We start from the raw sequence: 18,533 nt of genomic DNA on the forward strand, positions 1-18,533 counted from the left end.
GAATAATTAGAAGCACCCTCACCACATCGGTCTTTGTAAGGTTGTCTAATGTCTAAACTCATAGTAAATTCAAGTTGAGAAAAGAGGCTAAAACCTGAGCACCCCATTAAATGCTCCAGCCAAATTAAAGTAGAATAGACCTTAAAAAGGTTTTGATAAGAAATCTGTGCTGGAAAACTCACATTTTGATGAATTTTAAATTTGCCAATAATTTCTTTAAAACATTAGTTATCTTTTAATACAGCACCTACTATTTAAATGGGGTAGGAAAAGGTTACTACACAGAAAAAAGGAAAAGGTCACTACACAGAAAATATTTGATGCTGTCTCTAATGAACTGAGAAGAGAAGGAATTTGTTCATGTCTACTGAGATAGTGGAAAAGAGCTGAAGGTCCTACCAGTTGGACGATGCGACCATGGTGATAGTTGTTTTTAAGTGATATTATCTATGAATCTCCAAGGTTAACTTTGGAAGGAAAATCTCAAGTGAAAGAGGCAGCTGATCAAGCAGCTTCTAGTCTTGCTCCCTGGCTTTCTCTCTTTCACTTACGGTACCATTGCATTTCCATAATATCAGATGGACTGTTGTCAAGGCCAACTGTGCCCAGGAAAGCAGAACACTCTCTTCCATTAAAGCATGGAGATTGTGTCAAAGGGTGTGGTCACTGAGTCCAAGAGCCACTTTGACACAAGCCTAACTGAAAAGTTGAGGGCAGAAGAGTTTTAACAAATTGCTGTTCCTTTTTGTCTTTTCATCATCCTTTTCTATAGAGCCTAAAGGAAATACTAGAATTGCAGCAAGAAGAGATTTGGTGAAACCTCAGATTCCTTATAGGTGAAGAAAGCTATGATGTATTACTCCTTTCCTGTTTACCACACACACAGCATTGCATTGCCACAGTAAGTATCAGATTTACCAGTATTCACAAATCCAAATACAGGCATTTGCTCCATTGTGCTTCATAAATAATGCATTTTTTACAAATTGAAGGTTGTGGCAACCCACATCAAGTAAGTCTATTGACACCATTTCCCCAACAGCATTTGCTCACTTTATGTCTCTATCACATTTTGGTAATTCTTGCAATATTTCAAATATTTTCATTATATTTCTTACAGTGATCTGAGATGAGTGATCTTTGATGTTACTGTTGTAATTGTTTTGGAGCGTCACAAACTGTGCCCACATAAGACAACAAACCTAATTGATAAAGGGTGTGCGTGTTCTGACTGTCCCACCAACCAGCTGTTTTTCCATCTCTTCCTTTTCTCAGACCTCCCTATTCCTGAGACACAATATTGAAATTAGCCACTTAATAATCCTACAGTGCCCTGTAAGTATTCAAGGGAAAAGAAGAGTCGCACATCTCACACCCTAAATCAAAAGCTAGGAATGATTAAGCATAGTCAAGAAGGCGTGTTGAAAGCTGAGATAAGCCAAAAGCTAGGACTCCTGTGCCAAACAGTTAGCCAAGTTGTGAATGCAAAGGAAAAGTTCCTGAAGGAAATTAAAAGTGCTACTCCAGTGAGCACATGAATGATAAAGCATAACAGCCTTATTGCTGATACGGAGAAAGCTTTTAGTGGTCTGGATAGAAGATCAAACCAGCCACAACTTTCCCTTAAACCAAAGCCTAATTCAGAGACAAAGACTCTAACTCTCTTCAATTCTAGGAAGGCTGAGAGAGGTGAAGAAGCTGCAGAAAAACGTTGGAAGCTAGCAGAGATTGGTTCATGAAGTTTGAAGAAAGAATCTGTCTCCATAACATAAAAGTGCAAGGTGAAGCAGCAGGTGCTGATGCAGAAGCTGAAGAGAGTTATTCTAAAGATCCAGTAAGATCATTAATGAAGGTAACTACACTAAACAACAGATTTTCAGTGTAGACAAAATAACCTTCTATTGGAAGAAGATGCCATCTAGGACTTTCATAACCAGACAAGAGAAGTTCATGCCTGGCTTCAAAGCTTCAAAGGATAGACGGACTCTCTCGTTAAGTGGTTAATACAGCTGATGACTTGAAGAAGATAATGTTCATTTACCACTCTGAAAATCCTAGGGCCCTTAAGAATTATGCTTAGTCTACTTTGCCTATGCTCTATCAATGAAATAACAAAGCCTAGATAACAGCACATCTCTTTGCAACATTGTTTATTGAATATTTTAAGCCCACTGTTAAGACCTACTGCTCAGGGGAAAAAAAATTATCTTTCAAAATATTACTGCTCATTGACAGTGTAGCAGGTCACCCAAGAACTCTGATGGAGATGTACATGTCCAATATACAAATGTACAATGTTCCTGCTAACACCATATTTATTCTGCAGCCATGGATCAAAGAGTTATTTTGACTCGCAACTCTTATTATTTAAAAAGTACATTTTATAAAGCTATAGCTGTCATAAATAGCTATTCTTCTGATGGATCTGGGAAAAGTCAACTAAAGCCTTCTTGCAAAGGATTCACCATTCTAGATGCCATTAAGAACATTAATGATTTGTGAGAAGAGATCAAAATACCAACAAGAAAAATAGTTTGGAAGAAGTTGACTCCAACCCCCATAGGTGACTTTGAGGGGCTCAAGACTTCGATGGACGGTGGAGGAAGTAACTGAGGGTGTGATGGGAATGGAATATTACTCAGCAATTAGAAACGACAAATACCCACCATTTGCTTCAACGTGGATGGAACTGGAGGGTATTATGCTGAGTGAAATAAGTCAATCGGAGAAGGACAAACATTATATGTTCTCATTCATTTGGGGAATATAAATAATAGTGAAAGGGAATAGAAGGGAAGGGAGAAGAAATGGGTAGGAAATATCAGAAAGAGAGACAGAACATAAAGACTCCTAACTCTGGGAAACGAACTAGGGGTGGTGGAAGGGGAGGAGGGCGGGGGGGGTGGGGGTGAATGGGTGACGGGCACTGAGGGGGGCACTTGACGGGATGGGCACTGGGTGTTATTCTGTATGTTGGCAAATTGAACACCAATAAAAAATAAATTTATTATTTTAAAAAAAGGAATAGCAAGAGAATTAGAAGTGTAGCCTGAAAATGGGACTGAATTGCTGCCATCTCATGATAAAACTTTAATGGATTAGGAGTCGCTTCTTATGCATGAGCAGAGAAGGTGGTTTCCTGAGGTAGAATCTACTCCTGGCGAATATGCTGTGAAGATTGTAGAAATGACAGAAAGGATTTAGAATACTAATCAACTTAATTGATAAAGAAGCAGCAAGATTTGAGAGGATTGACTCCAATTCTGAAAGAAGTTCTGAGTAAAATTCTCTCAAATGCTATCAGATGGCACAGAGAAAATGTTTATGAAAGGAAAAGTCAATCAATTAGGCAGATTTCACTGCCTTATTTTATGAAATTTCCACAGACACCGCAACCTTCAACAATCACCATCCTGATCAGTTAGAAACAATGAACATCAAGGCAAGACCCTCTACCAGCAAAAAGGTCACAGTTCTCTGAATGCTCAGATCATGGTTAGCATTTTTTTTTTTAGGAATAAGGCATTTTTAGGTACGTACCTTGTTTGTTTGGTTTTTTTTCAGACACAGTATTATTGCACCCTTAGTAGACTATGGTGAAGTGTGAACATAGCTTTTATATGCGCTGAGCAACTAAAAAAATCATTTAACTTGCTTTATCGTAATTGTCACCTTAATGCAGTAGTCTGGAACCAAACCTATAATATCTCCAAGATATGGCTATATGTTTAAGTGATCTCTCAAGAGATTTTGCAAATCATGATTATTATCCTTCTGAGTCTGAGATACATCTCTGACCTTGCACAAGACCTTCTTATTCTTATAGTCCTGGGTACATTCTACTTGTAGTCCCTGTCTACACACAGTAGACACTCATGTTTGTACCTGAAATGTGGTGACTCATGAGCCAGTGGTGCACTGGAGTTTGCTCAGATGTGCCATGAATCCAGATTGTACACATCTCTTCCCAAGTCTATGTGCAGTGACCTTACTTTGGTAGCTTGAGATAGTCCATGGTGGAAACCATCCAGTTGATTTTAAGCATTCTGAATATAAGCACTTTGTTTTCTCCTTCCTTTTTATTCCATTTAGTGCATAAGCTGTTTTATATTTAGCAGCAAGTCTTTCATGTGAGAATTGTACTTTGAGTAACTATATTCATCTTTTTAAAATTATTTTTAATTTATTAAAGAAAGTAATTATTCTGGACATGCCTTTTTATATTATTTTGGACATTATTTTTGGAAGAGAATTATTCCTTTGCTTGGTTTATATAATGAGTAGTTATCAAAAGAAAAAATGGTATTTTAATTTTGCCAAAAGTATTATTAAACAATTAGTAAAGACTCTAAAATTTCCTTTTTTTAATGACCAGGAAATTAAATTGTTGGTTTGTAAAATTAGAAAATAGGTTTGTGTACTAGAAAGTTACTTTCATTGCATTGAAATTACCCATTTGAGGAGCTCTATTACTGTCTGACAAAATAATTGCTATTTAAACCAAATGCATAATACTTTTTGTCTAAAATGGGCTTTGTGATTTTAAATATGAACTTTCATTTTCCAGAACATGCATTAGAGAGATTACAGTCTTTGGAGGTTCAATTAACTGTTTAATGGGGGAGAATGATGCTTCCTACTCTTCAGGAAAGCAGTAAAGTGCTATGCTTAGGAGGTGAGGCTCCAAGGCAAACTGCCAAGGTTCTAGCCCCAGATACTCCTTTTATTATCTGTATGACCTTAGGAAAGTCACTTAACTTCTCAGTGCCTTGGTTTCTTCATATGTAAATGAGGATGATAATAGAGCCTGCTTTATTGATTTACAATTCGGATTAAATATATAAATACTGTGTGTTTAAAACACTTGAAGTGGGCAGCCTCGGGGCTCTGTGGTTTAGCACCGCCTTCAGCCCAGGGCCTGATCCTGGTGACCTGGGATCGAGTCCCACATCCGTCTCCCCGCATGGAGCCTGCTTCTCCCTCTGCCTGTGTCTCTGCCTCTCTCTCTGTGTGTCTCTCATGAATAAAATCTTTAAAAAAAAATAAATAAAACACTTGGAGTGATGCCCAGTACTCAGTAAGTGATAAATGCTCCTTCTCCTCCCCCACTTCCTCTTCCTCTTCCTCCTCCTTCTTCTTCTGATCTCCAAGCCCAGAATCTCACACATACTGGATACTTAATAGACATGTCTGAACTGGTTAATTAAATGATCATTTATGAGCATGGAGCAAAAGAACAAAGACTGGTGCCTACCATGTACCAGGAATACAGTGGTAATGAACAAGGCAGACAAGATCTTGGACCACGTAGGTTTACATTTTAGCTCTATATTATTTAGTCCAAAATATATAGGGAACTGGTCTTAGTGTTTAGAGATTGAAAGAAAAGTCTGAATTGTAAACTTCTTGACAGCATGTATTAAAGGTTATATTAAAGTAGGCATGAATGAAAGGATAAAAATTTGGCTCTGTGTAACAGAGGTCCTGATAGCTGTTGCATAAAGAAGACAGAAAATTGTTTCTCATGTAACTGTCCAAAGGCAGGCAGTCCAAGATTCCACAAGATTGTCCAGGGACTTTGGTTCTCTGCCTTACAGATCCATTATTGCTAGGGTGTTCTCTGTCTGCAAGATCCTGGGTAGCTCCTCATCACATCCACATTCCAAACAATGGGTGGGAGGAAGGAGGAAGAACATGTCCCCTCCATTAAGAGAGACATGGGTATGAAATTGTGTTCTTTGCTTCTGCACATAACCCATTAGGTGGAACTTCACATACCCACCCCATTTACAAGGGGGCAAAGGACAGATCTTGAGGGATAGTTGATAGTCTTGGCCACATTCCATCCCTTTGAACATGTTTATATTATTCATTCTCCACAGAGAATACCCTCATCCCTTCCCAAGGAATACAATCCCAAAGCTTCATCCACTTCCTGCATCTAGGTCAAGGTTGGGGATTCTCTGGATGAGATCAGCCCGCTATATCAAGGATCCTGATGTGGCTCTTTATAATATGGTGGTCTATAATTAACAGACAAATCATCTGTCTCTGAATACCCAATATAAAAATGAAGGAGTAGGGACAGGAAAACCAAAATAAAACTCCCACTGGAAAAGGGAAAATGAGAAACAAACAGCTGTCATCAATCTATGAGAATGATCAAGTCTTGTTGGAAAGGAACTGTACAAACTCCTGTCCTGCTGGTGGTGTGAGTCCTTCAGTCAACACATCTGGCAGCCCTGGCTTTAGCTCTCTGGGAGGATTTCTTTTGTCCATTGCCTCCCATGGCTGCATTTGAAGCAGACACTGGAGAGTACACTTTCTTAGGGCCACCACAACTTCCATACTCCGTTTCTTGTCGATGTCAATTTATAGATCCAGAAGTCGGGTTGATTTGTCACAGGTTTTGGCAGGCTGTTTTTCTGGCTTCTCTGGCAATACAATTCCTTTATAATTACAAGAAAGCCTTCCAGACCATTTGTTTCTGCTCAGCCCCATGTGTGAGTAATCACAGCTAAGGTTCTGGTCTTGATATAGATTTTTAAGACTAAGCATTCTGGTCTTTATAAGGACCTCAGTGTCGCTTAGATTCCCAAAGGGAAAGATTCATTTTCAGCGGAGACCCTCTGCCATTTTCCTGCCCTACGTTGACAAGGGTGTTAAATTGTAGCCCACTGTCTGTCCAAAGAGGGCCATCCACTTAATCCTAAGCCACAGGCTCAGCTCCTGATTTGTAGGGCCACAGTATTCCAGGCTGTCTTTAGATCCATAAGCATATGTCAACTCAGCCTGAGTGGGCCAAGAATGATCACTCTTTCAAACCAACTCTACAGCTAAGTCTGCTTCCTTTTACTAAGATTCCAAATAAAGGACATCCTCTCTATAGATTGTCCGTGTTACCACCTGAAGGTGAGGGGTCATATCCAGGACTTTAGAAAGGAGTTCTGTGGTACCTGGCCCAGAAATACATCTCCTTTGGCTCTGCCCAGCACCTAAGCTACATTAACTGGGAAAATAACTGACTTGGAATAAAGACTTTGTTACTTAATCTCCTAGACTTTAACTTAACAGCTTCATCTCTTTAGAAATAGTTTCTTCATCTTTAAAATAACAAGTTTGACTGGAGACTCCATGCCCCTACAATTCTGTTATTCTATAGTTTTTATAAATGTATATAAGTATATATGTATATATACACATGTAAGCATATATATGAGATACATATATATTTCTTAGCTGTGGTGTCAATCTAGTGTCCTTCTTTTATGATTAGATATTCCTCCCTAAGGTACCATGCCTTAAATGTTAAGGGGTTGCCAAAATACTTTAATCATCTCTGCTTACTTCTATAAGTCATTTTTAATAGGTTATGCAAATTTAGCCAGTCTTTTATGAGTTGTAGTACATTTTAACAGAATTCTTCTGGTTAATTTTACCATAAAATTTCAGGGGAAATTCCATGTAGTAAAAATACCATGGCATTGGTAATCAGACATGGGTTCATTTTCAAATTCTGCCATTTAAGCTGTGTAATCTTAGGCAAGTTACTAAAAATATTTAATTGTTCACATTAAGAATTCAAACACATTCTGCTGAATATTCCTTCCCTACTCCTTGATGATCTTTCAAACAGAGTTCATAACATTTAGATTACTTATTGCTAAAAGAATAGTTTAATTTCATTAATTAGGACTCACTTTTAGATAGGAAAAAAGCCTTGTTAAATCTAAATTAAAATTTCAATCTCCAAGTGTTCTGAGATGTGGCTCAGTGATGTGCATTGGATAAAATATCATGGTCTTTTCTTTCTCTCTTCATCTATTGTCTTTCTAGGGTCAGGGAAGAGGAAGAGGAACATAGAGAACTATAAAATAAAAGTATATATTTAACCTAACTGGTCCTACTGTTATAGTTCCTTCAGAGTGAGCACTAATGCTGACTGGCTGGGTGTCGTGGGCATTCAGATGCTGGATTTTTCATGGGGCAGAGATGTAGGTTTTTTGTGGGACTCCACTGCCACAGTTCACATGATTAGTGAACTTTACAGCCCACTCTTGTCACCTTCTCTTTGACCTTGGCCATATACCTCCAGACTCCCAATGTTGACAGTCCTCCTCCAGAGTATCTTAAGATGATCCAAGCTTTCAAGGCATCCACCTGACCCATAGGGAGCTTACAAGTCCTCACCACATGAAACTCTCTTTCCTTACCCTGCCAATGAGGACTGCTCCTTAATCCACCAGGGAAACAATCCAGTAATCACACTAATAGATATTTACCCCTCCCAAAAAGAATACAAAAACACTAATTCAAAGGGACATATACACCTCTATGTTTTAGCAGTGTTATTTACAGTAGCCAAATTATGAAAGCAACCCAAGGGTCCATCAACAGATAAATGGATAAAGAAAAGGTGGTATACACACACACACGGATATTATTCAGCCATAAAAAAGAATGAAACATTGCCATTTGCAACTACACAGATGGAGCTAGAGAGTATAATCCTAAGTGAAATAAACCAGTTGGAGAAAGACAAATACTACATGATTTCACTCATATGTGGAATTTAAGAAACAAAAGAAATGAGCAAAGGAAAAAAATGGAGACAAACCAAGAAACAGACTCTTAACCATAGAGAACTACTGTTGGTTACCAGAGAGGAAGAGTGTGGAGGATGGGTGAAATTGGTGAAGAGGATGAAGAAGTGCACTTGTAATGAGCACTGGGTGATGTATGGAATTGTTAAATCTCTATATTGTACACCTGAAACTAACATAACACTGTATGTTAACTATACTGGAATTAAGGGGCAAAAAAAGAATACACTAGGGAAGAAGCAGGCATGAATCTCTCTGTTCACCAGATTGTCACACTTCCCAGAATCTTCTCTTCACACTCTGCTCAGGCAATGCCAGAGCAACCTACAGATGCCCCAGCATAGCAAGCCTCCAGGTGAGGTAAAGTTCCCAGTCTCCCTTACCAGAGAGAGCTCCCTGGGAGCACAAGATGTTTAAAGCCAGTTCCTTGTTTTAGGGAAATATCACAGCTCCACCTACTAGATTGAAAACATACTAACCCAAAAGAAAAAAAGAAAGAAGAAAGAAAGCATATAATCATATGAATTCTCCACTTCAAAGTATTCTTGAATTTCTAGTCTTTTCTCTGCATGAGAGGTAGGGAGTAATAGAATCAGGACTGCTCTGCTATATTTCAGTAAGTCCTGCAGAAAAGTGTCTAGGACTCCTCTTTAAAATGTCGGGGTACTTACCAGCTAGTATTTTCAACTTTGAAACCTGAGATAATAAGGCCTCATTCAACATTGCTGTTGCTAAATGGAATAATGATGATGATGGTGGTAATAATTTAGCTAACATTTAGAACTATGAGCCAGGCATTGTTCTAAGCACTTTAAGTTTACTCAATATTTAACTCTCTAATAACCACATAAGGTTGTGTCTCCATTTACGGATGCAGAAACTGAGACAGAGAAAACTTGAAGAATGTGCCTAAGTTTGCACCACTAGTAAATGGCAGATCTGGGATTCAAAGGCGGGCAGCCTAGCTATACAGTTTGTACCCTTAACCACTGCCTTTTCCTGATTTTTCCTGTTAAGAGATTTGAACTTTATCCTGAGGGTAATGGGAAAGAACTTGATTTTTCCCCCTTCACCGATAAGATAAAGATAAGGAAATCTACCTTATCCAGTGATTCGGAAGATAATACAGATGAAGACTTTGGAACCAGCCCTGAGGAATAATAGGAACTCGATAATAAATGATAATGAGTATCATTATTTTTCCCTTCCTATATGAGGTAGTTAGTACCAAGTCAGGACAGAACAATCCAAGAAAATCCAGAACCATCATTCCTGTAAAAGTAAGGGAGTACTACTCCCCACCCCCAAATCCCCAAATCAGCTGGCAGAGATATTGAGCCACACACACAATTCCCTTCTATAACAACCAAAGGAGAAAAAAATACAAAATCAAAATATACCCAGCCATGACCATATGCAATAGTTTCTTTCCTGTTTGGTTTATTCCTTTGAAGACTGCGCCAAAAAATCAGAGACAAGTTTGAGAAACTGAGACTGCGTCTAGGCTCTCTGATCCTCTTGATGAAGTGCCCACCCGAATCTGGACAGGGCAGCGACTGGAGAAAGACCCCAAGTTTTATCTTCTCTGGCAGGCAAAGTGTCAAAATTAGTCCCAGACAAAGAACTACGTGAAAACACCAGCATGACATAAATCCCCTCAAGGGATTGAGTTGACCAGGAGCATTAAAGAATTGCAGTCTGAGGCCAGTGATACCTGTACAAACCAATGGATTTGGGTTTCTATAAAGCCAGGGTATTAGGGAAAGACTTGATTACGTGTGGCTTAGTCTGAATTAAAAGGCAAGGCAATTACACAAAAGCTCTCATTTAACTTTTAAGTGGGATTAGGCCCACACTAACTTTATGACACTAGGTTGCTAAAAACAAATGGCAGTTTCTCACATGCCCTAGGAAAGAATTGGGGCTTATATAATTCTTCCAAATTATGAGGCATTGTGCCCATGACAAGTAAATAGAAAGTGCCTAGAACCAAATGTACCCTGTCTTATGGCTTAAACCAAGTGACAAGAGAACATAAGCTTCATTTTTGTTTCTCCACTCACGCAGAAAGGCAGCGTGGTGTCAGGGGGAAAATCTGGTTTTAGTCCTGTCTCTGCTACTGGAGTCTCATGTCTCTTTGCAAAAAAAGAAAATCATGAACTCCTTTTTGTCTCACTTTCCTCGTCTGTCAAGGGGAAGCTGGACTCTAAAACTCTGAGATCCTCAGTATTCTCAGAAAGGTAATTATTATGAGTCAAATACAGGAGGTTAACATGACTAAAGAACAATGTAAAGGATAGGGCTGAGGAGATGGCAAGACAACTTGAAAAGTAAGAATCTTCAAACTTCTGATAAAGGCTTCCTTCCCCTTTGTAACCTGAGAGACCTCAGGAAGCTCTCTGGCTCCCAAGGGGAGTGGATTGAGGGTGTGTGCCGCGGAAGTTACACAGGCAACTTAAACGTTTTCCCAGAACTCATGGAGAGTCAATGCAGCCCTGCTTGTGGGATGCTGCGGTCTCTCTCACAAATATGTATAACTCTCTTAGTGCATACACAAATGTGAAATCCTCGATTTCTCTAGCATCCATAAAAATGCAAGAACTGAAGACTGATTCAAAATCAAACCCAGAGTAAACTAATATTTGGTAATCAAGTAGCTCTACCTGGGCTGATACTGATTCTGGTGGGCACTTAAACAGCTTTTGGGTTGCCAGAGACATCTTACCAGGAGTGTATTAAAAAATAAAATAATGCACTGGCTTTGCAGTACGAAAGCAGAGTCCATAAACCACAATATCTCTCTGTGAGGAAATAGACTTCCTGTCTGCTATTTTTTTATGTGCCCAATTAAGTGCAGATTTTTGGCTGCGGGAGCAACATAACTGCAGCATTTTTTCCAGAAAAACCAAGAAATGAACTAAAAAACTAAACAAGAAAAAGTCTTATAAGAAGATGGTCTGATAAGTGCTGGGAGATAATATTTTTTCTCATTTTATACCTGATATCTTCTAACCTGGATATGACCAACCTCGGGCAGAGCGACTCTAGATCACATTTCTAATGTGCTGGCAGCTTCCCATCCCAGAGGGATTTTCACTGAGTAAGGTGAGTACATTTCAAGGCCTTATATGGAATAAAATAGCAGGGTATTGAGTCAGGATGGGTGGTTCAACGAGTTGGGTGTCTGAGAATTAAAAATCAAAGTTAACCAAGATTCTTTGATGAAAACTCGGGGCTAGATGACTCGGTTCAAAAGAAATAAAAACCTGCCTGAAACCTAATTACCAAAATGAAATTGAACTCGAATATGTGAGGTCTAAAAAGCTTCATGGATGTTAATTTTAGTGCTGAGTTACACGCACCTGGGCATTTCCTGACTTGGGCCAGAGGCGAGAATGCTAGAATTCTGTGAGAAAGGCTATGTAAATCAGCACCAGTAAAGGAACCGAGTTTCACTGATAATTTACTCCCTCAGAGGAACCCAAAAAGCTTTGAGCAAGCTTCTGTATGGATGCTCCTCAAATCTCAACAGAAGCTCTAGTGATTTCACCTAGGTCAAGCTTTCTTCTAGAAGTAGTCAGAGAGGAAAGTACCTCCGTGCTAGGGTTGAAATCAGCACCAGTTTTGAAGATCTAAACAGTTTGGCAGCACCTAGTGCGAATGTTTCTTTGTTTACTTTGTAGAAGTAAAGGGCCACAACAGTGTTTTTAGGGAGAAGCCCAAACCAGCTGGAAAGAAATATCTGTGCTCTTAGGTTGAGGCTGCGATATCCTTCCCAGAGCACCTCCTCCAGGTAAATAGATTTGATATTTCTAAGCTATTGGCTTCTTTGCTCTGGGTTACCAAATTTCTGAATTTGCATTCGTATCAAGATACAGGATATGTAGAGGTTTAATTTGCTCAGTCTTTCTGCTCTGAGTGAAAAGTAGATAAGATTTTCTTCTATGCCTCTTTAGATCTACTCCGCAGTCCAGTTTTACCCCAACCAAATACCCCTAAATTTTACTGTAAGCTTGGGCAAACTGTTTAATCTTCTTCCTTTCCTTTTCTTCATCCATTAAATATATCTGGAAATGTATGCTGTATCTACTTTTACACTGCTGTGATGATGGCAAATCAGATAATATAGCTAAAAATGATTTAAGAGCCTCCGGAAAAAAAATATTATGAGCCTTTACATGTGTGACATTCAGCCTCATAGTAAATCCAAACCACAATTGTTGTTTTCAAAATAAAGATTATAAATAGGGAAGCAAAATAAAAACATGTGCTTCACTGTAGATTGGTATGTGAATTCAATGCATTTATAGGTTCATTTGTTGACTTACGAAGAAGAGAAAAAAAAAAGAAGCCTAGTATACTGGTTGTGGTATCAATAGATAGGTTTGTAATCAGTGGGCTCTGGCAATTCTGATAATGTCACTGCATGCTTCTGTGGCAATGTACTTTGTTCTACTTCTGGTCATGTAAAGCAGCAAAGCCCTGGTTTGAATCCTGGTTTGAAATGTAAATGTTATCAAGCTTGAAATGAGCTTGTTAAACTTCGAATCACACCCTCTCAGGAGTCTGCATGCTTTGTGAACCACTACATAGCTGTTCAAAAAGTGCCCTCCTAATGAGGCCAATTCTGACTAATGCATATTCCAAGAATAATACTTGACCAAAATTGAATGCAATTCTCTTGTATTTATTATAATTTTCTATGACAGAGAGCAGAGGCTAAATTCGGTGAAAGTATTGTTTTTCTTCTAAACTTGGGTCTGCCAAAATTTGTTTTTATTTCTACCCCCCACCCCAACTCCTACCCCCAGTCATCCCTTTTGGAATGATGTAGTGATCCTAGCCAATTGGGAAACTTGCTGGCATCTGTGGAGTGCCTGTTTTCACCACTTTCCTTCACCCTTTCAATAGATTTTTGGTATGGAATGGAAATGGAAGAATCATTAACAGCAGCAATGTCAAGAGCAGCCTTGAAATGAGGCATCTGATATCCCATATGTTTAGTATACTTATCACACAGACAATGTAAAAGCCATTTGAGGTCTGTAACTTCCTTTTCTACACAGAAGGAAATGTGGCAGTGAATCAAATTGATACAGGAATTTTAAATATGTGTGGTCGCACAAAGTAAGAGAAGATTATAAATTCAGCATTAGAAACCAAAAGAAAAAAAAATAAGCCACAGGTAGTATTCTCATATTATATTTGTTTGAGCTGTCAGGACAAAATACTAGAAAGAAATATTTTTATGACATGGAAACTAAGATCTGCTTTCCAAAATTATTTTCCACTAACTTAAAGCTATGTATCATTGTGCAAACCTAAAGACTCCTATCCTTACAGAATTAAATATTTATCTTACAACTGGAGAAAGGGCACCTATCTCCAATGTGCAAGCATGCATAGTAGAAGTGGGGTCTAGTCCCTGTAATAATGGCCTGGGAGGCAGGACTCACCTTCCAATCTCCAGGATGACATTGTTTTGCCACAAGTTTATGATTGATTCTGAACCAAAACCCCTCATTTCCTCAGGTACAGGGGAAAAAGGATTCTGTAACAAGGCAGGCTACTCTCGATAACTTTAGTAAGAGTGCTTTATCTTTCCTTTTTTTTATTCTAAGAGGGTAGTAAAGATGCCAAGTCTCTTTTGTGAATTAAAGGGGATGTGAGGTTTTAGGGAAAAGTGGTGCTTTCCGTGGGGTTGACTATATATCTTCGCAGGTCTCGAGTAGGTTTACTTTAGATTACCTTGAGAACAAGGCCTACATGCTAGACTCCAAACACATAGTACAACTCACCTTCTGTATGTATTGTGTGCTTGTTTATTTTTAAAGACATGAGAATGAATAATAGAGTTCAGTGGAATATATGATATGAGGATTCAGTAGGCTTAAATATTTTTCAATCCAAAACTCCCTGCATGCTTTTCCCATGATCCTTAATCACATCTCCCAAAAGGTCTCCTGAAGCAAATCTTTAAATTTTAAAAACACTCTTGTGAAGTTATATAGACATTGCCATATGCTCAACCTATTATTACTGTTGGACTTCTCTTCCCAGACATGGAGAATAAAGCAGGTGTCTACTCCTTCCTCTTCTGCTTTATCTTCCCTTTATAGGGTTTATTAATGAAAGTACCAGAGCACAAATGTCTACTGACACTGCCTCCACCCCTGCATATGCCCACAAGAGAAACATTAAAGAGCTAGTAAAAATGTGCCATGTGTTTGCCCTGGCCTCTGACCCACACAACTTGTCCTGATGCCTTGGGAAGGCTCTCTGGTCCACTCAGAATTCCGGGAACATTCAGTACCACAGGCCAGTCGGGGCTGTGACACTCAGGACACCAGGGAAGAATATTTAGAGATTGCATCAAACATGGAGACTATTGTCAGTAATAGTGTTAGGGATGGTATCTATGGGGAGACTGATGATAACTAATCTTTACTCAGGACCTTATACCTTACAAGGTACTTGCTTCTTATTCATTTAATCTTCACAATTTGTCTGGGATGTATTATTTTCCTTATTATTCTAATAAGAAAACTGGGCACTGAGTACTTCTTTCATTCAAAAAATTTTACTGAGAACTTACTATTTGTCAGATGCTGTTCTAAGCACTGGAGATAAAACAGTAGCAGAAGAGACAAAATTCCTGCTCTGAAGAATTTTGCATTCTAGTTGGGGTGGGGAAGAAAAGAGGCAGACATTAAATGAATACATAGGAAAAACACATAACATGTCAGACAGAGATAAATGCTGTGGAGAAAAAAAACATGATCAAGAACAGTAATTACAGTATACCAGTGGACAAGGGGGTAGGGTTTCTATTTTACATAGGATAGTCAGAAAATGCCTTGTTGAGAAGATATTTGAGCAGATAGCTCTAAGAGGTACAAAAGCTGCTCAAATGGATATCTGGTACAGTGGCATTACTGGCAGAGGAAGGAGTAAGTGCAAAGGCCCTGAGGCAGGAGCATACTTAGCTTGATTGAGGAAATGCCAAGAGGCATTCATGGCTTGTGTGGAATGAACAAGCCTGGGAGTAGTGGGACATGCAATAAAAAAATGTATCAAAGAATCCTATCAATGTGGAGACTTGGCTTTTATTTTGAATGAGAGGACAAAACCAGGTGTTATTCAAAATGTTTAATAGCAGGTACAGCACAAACACCAACCCATCAGCATGGATGTCTGGCCAGAGCATGCAAGCAGCATCCTAGAGACCTCCCTGAAGAGTCAAGCATTATCCCTTGAGTTGGTGCACTGTGGGGAGATCCCCTTGTGAATTGAAAGGGAACATCAGGAAAAGGGTACCTTGGGGAAAGACTCTCTACCAATAGAGATGGAAGGATTTCAATATTTTAACAACTGGTACCTAGTTCCAGTATGAACCAGGTAGAGATCAGCCTTAACAAGAAATCATGGCTATGTCTGAGTGGAGTGACATCATCAGACTCATTTTTTTTTTTTTTTTTTTTTTAAGGATTCTCTCTCTCTCTAGAACAGACCCTAGCGAAGCAAGAGTAGAATAGGGAGACCAGTTAGGTGGCCATTGTACTAATTAGGTGAGAGGTAATTGTGTCTCGGACAATGGTGGCAGTGGGGGTATCAGACTGGGAATATATTTTTAAGGCAGAGCCGAGAGGACTTGCTGAGGTATTGGATCTGAGGTGAGAGAGAAAGTGTCAAGCATGACAGAAGGAACTAGAAGATCTAGATGGCCACTGACCAGAATAAGAAGAACTAGAAGTAGACAAGATCAGTAACTTAATTGTAGACACAGGAAGTATGAGATAAGTTTATTGAGCACCCACTTTGCACCACACCAGCTCTGTGAGCTAAGTGCTATGTTGTTATCTTCAATCTTCAGCTGGGACAACTCAGGGAGTTGAGGTGACCTACCCCTAGTCACACAGCAAGTAAACAGCACATCAAGGGCTCAAACCTGGTTTTTCAATTCCGAGTTTCATGCTTTTCTTAGGAAACCACAGCTGAGAGTCAAGCGGTGTTATCAAAGTAGATCACTGATGAGAATCTACTTTTTGTGACCCACTCTAAGGCAAAAAAGTTAAAAAAAAAAAAAACCTTTCCAACTCTAAGATTTAGGGAATCTGTTGTAAAAGGGGAGAAGAGTTTAATCTTAAATTCACTTGAAAAACCAAAAGACTTTTTTTTTTCCTTAAAAAATAAAACAAAACTGAGGTGAGCCTAAGGCCAGCATGCTGATTGCATCAGAGAGACAGAGATGAAAAGAGGAAAGAGGAAAACGGGCATGAGCCCTAAATCAGCACGTTAAAGGGGCTGGCCTCAGAGGCTTGTATTATCAGACGTTAGTCAGAGAGGGACGTTCTTTTGCTGGCATAGAAGAAATCTGAAATAACACATTAATTTTAGGTCCTCTGATATTTTTTCCTGGAGATGTTTCATTTTGATACAACTGACAACAGCCAAAGAGAAAGCCTCAGAATACAGACATAATAAAAACAGTTGACGATCTCTAGTCACTAAGCATAAGTTCCACCGACTTTTGTCTTGCTCAGCCCAAGTCGGCAGCTCACTAGGAAGCTACAAGGCATCCTGGAGGATTTAAAGAGCAAGACTAAACATTTTCAAGTTCCAGTGTCAGGACTTCCCCCTTCAAGCTTTGAGACCTGATAAGACTCAGATGTTTCTGAGAAGGGCATACATACTGTTTTAAAATTAACCAGGAGGTCACTGAGCAGGTCACTGAGCATGGTAGAGGGTTTTTACCAACACAAATACCCAATGGCACAGCATGGGAAGCTCTTTCACTGTTTGCCAGAGGTCTGGCTTCCAGTGGTTTCGAAAGGCAGGTACCATCATTTGGGCAAAGAAATGAAGAAGGAAACTGGATTGTGCACTCACCCATTCAACCAGAACTTGTCCAAACCAAGTAATGTTAACTATAAAAACTGAGACCTGCTGGGAGCAGTTGGGAGATGGTATATAGATTCTTCGTCTTTTATAATGCAGAGTCAAAGATATATAAAACTGATAAATCAATAAATATGAAGACAATCACCAGAAGAAATAAAACCACGGGTTGTTTGGTGGTTTGGGGGGCATGGGAATAAGAAAGGGGCTAAGGAAGTGGGGATAAATACCTGTATTTCATACTCTTCTATACTGCTTGCCTTTAAAAAATGCACACTTATATATTTCACTTAAAATTTCATTTTATTTTTTAAAGATTTTATTTATTTATTTATGTGAGACACACACACACAGAGAGAGAGAGAGAGAGAGAGAGAGAGAGAGACAGGCAGGGGGAGAAGCAGGCGTCGTGCAGGGAGCCTGATGTGGGACTCGATCCTGAGACTCCAGGATCACGCCCTGGGCCAAAGGCGCCGCTAAACCGCTGAACCATCTAGGGATCCCCTCACTTAAAATGTTAAATTGGGGGCAGCTGGGTGGCTCAGTCAGTTAAGTGTCCAGCTCTTGATTTTGGTTCAAGTCATGATCTCAGGGCCATGAGATCTAGCCCCATCTGGGGCTCTGCACTCAGGGTGGAGTGTGCTGGAGATTCTTTCTCTTCCTCTTCCTCCCTTTTCCCTTCAATTCACTCACACACTCTCTAAAATAAATACATAATTTTCTTAAAAACTAAAATAAAAATTTTAATTTAATATATTACTGTTTATATGAACAAGTCTCTGAGGACATATTCCCTGCTGTCATAGAAGCTTTTGACTGAATACTCCAAAGGAGAGAAAGACTGAGAAATCTGACATATAATAAAGGAAAAATTGAAGTAGAATTTTATTTTCCTTCGTGAAGGGAAACTACATCTCTTTTCTCCTAGTGCCTCATTCTTCTGCCTTGGATTAAGTTGAAATGAAAGAAGGATATAATATGTTCCCAACTGGTAGACCTTTAGCTATTGAAGACAGTCTCTGGCTCTACCAT

The sequence above is a fragment of the Vulpes vulpes genome, chromosome 8 (genome assembly GCF_048418805.1).
Source record: "Vulpes vulpes isolate BD-2025 chromosome 8, VulVul3, whole genome shotgun sequence".
Lineage (NCBI taxonomy): Eukaryota > Metazoa > Chordata > Mammalia > Carnivora > Canidae > Vulpes > Vulpes vulpes.